Source organism: Impatiens glandulifera, chromosome 1 (assembly GCF_907164915.1).
Source record: "Impatiens glandulifera chromosome 1, dImpGla2.1, whole genome shotgun sequence".
NCBI lineage: Eukaryota > Viridiplantae > Streptophyta > Magnoliopsida > Ericales > Balsaminaceae > Impatiens > Impatiens glandulifera.
The window spans coordinates 41,901,523-41,904,918 of record NC_061862.1 but is presented as its reverse complement, the minus strand read 5'-3'; positions in this window follow the sequence as shown (position 1 = coordinate 41,904,918).

Below are 3,396 nucleotides of genomic sequence, written 5' to 3'. Positions count from 1 at the left end.
ATTAACGAAATATTTTTATTTAAAATTAAGATAAGAGATATAATTATTTTTATTAAATTTTGTTTTGTACGAGTATAAAAAATTTATATAATATATATAGTTATTCAAAATGAAACTTACAAAATATATATACATACACAAAATTATAAAATAATTTCAACAATTATAAGTGATCTAACTGTTAAAGTGTTAACGTTTCATACTTAAAATCATGGTTCGAATCTCTCTAAAAGTAATGATTATATGTGAGTGCGCAAACATTTGTAGATAAAATGGAAGCGAGAATGTCAGTTTGAGTAACGCAAACAATGGTGAGAAAACCTAAGGGTTCTCCCACAGAGGGAATGTCGTCTTGAGTAATGCAAACATTGGTGATAAAATCTAAGGGTTCGTCTATAGAGAGAATGTTGGCTTGAGTACAACAAACATTGTTGAGAAATTCTAAAGGTTTGTTCACGAATGGTGATTTAGGGCCTATGATCATGCCGAAAGGTGCAATCAAATGTTTGAAATATCTGTTTGAGTAATGCAAACATTGGTGAGAAAACCTAAAAGTTTGTCCATGGAGGGTGATTTAGGACCTAAGATCATGCCTAAAGGTGTAATTTAATATTTAAAAATGCACCATTGAAAACTGTAAAGTTCTTCAAGGTTGGGTGAGTCAAAGCTAAAAATGTTCAAAACTATTAAGCATTTTTAATAAATACAAGGTAAATTCACGTGCGATGCACACAGAAAAGATAAAAACAAAATAAATTCAAAAAAAAATTACACAATTTTAAAATATGTCTTATACAAAAAAAAGTTATTTTTAAAATAAATTTATATCTTTGAGAAAAACTAAGATAAAAAATTTAATTATTTTTATTATATATAATGTTATATATATATATATATATCATTATTAACCAAATATTTTTTATTATTTAATATTAAGATAAAAAATATAATTATTTTTATTATAATTTATTTTGTACGAGTATAAAAAAAATATGGTTATTCAAAATGTAACTTACAAATATATATATATATATATATATATATATAATTATTAAATTATTTCAAAAATCATAAATTGAATTGTCTAACGTTTAAAGTGTTAACATTTCATACTTAAGACTAGGGTTCCAATCCTTTTAAAAGTAATTATTATATGTGAGTGCGCGAACATTGGTAGATGAAGTAGAAGCGAGAATATCAGTTTTTGAGTAGCTCAAACATTAGTGAGAAACCTAAGGGTTCGTCCACGGAGGGAATGTCAGATTGAGTAACGCAAACATTAGTGATAAAAACATAAGGGTTCGTCCACGGAGGGATTGTATGCTTGAGTAAGTAAACATTATTAAGAAAATCTAAAAGTTTGTCCACGGAGGATGATTTAAGGCCTACAATCATATCGAAAGGTGTTATCGAATGTTGAGAATGTCGACTTTAGTAAAACAAACATTAATGAGAAACTTAAGACTTCGTCCATGGATGATGATTTAGAGCCTAAGATCATGCCGATATGTGTAATCCACCCTGAAAGACCGCAAGGTGTTTTCACCGTGGTGAGTCAAAGCCAAAAATCATGCCAAAAGACGTAATTGAATAATTAAATATGGTGGGAATTGAGAATGATTAAGGTTAATAATACATTATTGAAAGATAATTTATATAATATATATGAGTGAGAGATTTTAATAATTCATTTTTTAATTCATTTTTAGTATTAAAATTATTAATTATACATACATCAAAAAAATCCATAAAAATATAATAAATATTTTTTATTTTAATTTATAATGTTCATATGTATATATTTAAAAATATATAAACTTGAAAAAAATTTAAAAATAAATTTAATTAAATATGTTAAGTTTTAAAACATATATAAATTATTTTTGATTTATTTATTATTATAAAAAATAAAATAAAATATTATATACTTCAAATAATATTTTAGAATTGACTAAAAATTTAAAAAGAAAAATATCAATGTATATTTCATATATTATTAATTAAAAAGACTGAAATAAAAAAATAAAAAATGTTTGTTAAAAATAATAAAAAAATTGAAATTAAAAAAATTAAAAATATATTTGATTAAATATATTGAGAAATGTATTTTAGACTTATTTATTATTATGTAAAAAAAATAAAGACACTTGAAAAAATATTTTTTTGTTATCACATATTTTTTTTATTTAATTATATATATATATTAATTTAAAATAATTTTTAATATTTTATTATCTTAATAAAACAAATTAAGAATATAAGACAATTTTTTTATTAGCACATATTTTTTTTAATTTAATTATTATATTAATTTAATTATTTTAAAATATTTGTCTAATTATTTATTATTTTAAAAAATAAATTAAGTCACATGTACAATAATTTTATTATCACATATTTTTTAATTATATATATATATATATATATATATTAATTTTAAATATTTTTTATATTTGTCTAATTATCTATTACATTAATTTATTTATTTTTTAAAAATAATTATATTTATTTATTTTTTATTTTTGATAAATGTCAATTCTTACTCAATTTGATTATTAAATAATCAAAATTATTATTGATATAAAAAATATAAAAAAATTAAATGATTGTTATGAATTTTTAATATTTTTATTTTTTAAGTGAGTATATAATAATAAAGAATATTAGACCCGAGTAAAATTTTATATAATTTGATTTGTAATTTGATTCAAAATTCAATGTTTGATGATTTTATTTTCTAAATTACTTTTCTTTCTAACTAAGGGATATTTTCAATTTATATGATTGATCATATGCATCATATCTTTCTTTTAGATGTTTTTCGAATAAATTTAAAATTATATATGTAAATATTAAATTTGAATGAACTTAATTTTTTTATTTTTATTTGAAATATTATTATATAAGTAATATTTTTTATTATATCTTACCCGTGCATTTGATGCTGCTAGTTATATTAAATATATATGTATACACATTGTCTCTTTAAAGTTGAAGTTAATTATTCTTGGTTTGGCTTACAAATTGGTAATTAATTTTCTAGATGATTTTTATATTTGGTATGAATAATAAGACATAGTTAGGTATAATTATATTTCTAGATGACAAGTTTAGTTTGGTATGTAATAATTATATTTATTATTATTATTATTAAAATATATTTAATTGATAGAAAGGAGAAAATAAAAATGAAAAGAGGAGATGTGTGATTAGAAAAAAATGGTGGGATTATAAGTTTAACCACTAGAATAAGTTAAATTTGTTGCAACAAATTATTACACAAATTAGAATCATTTCAACTATTATTGACTTTGGAAAATACTTTGAAGCCATACACATTAAATGTTTGGCATATTTAAAAGGCATATATAACTAATTTTGTCAAATAAAAAACTT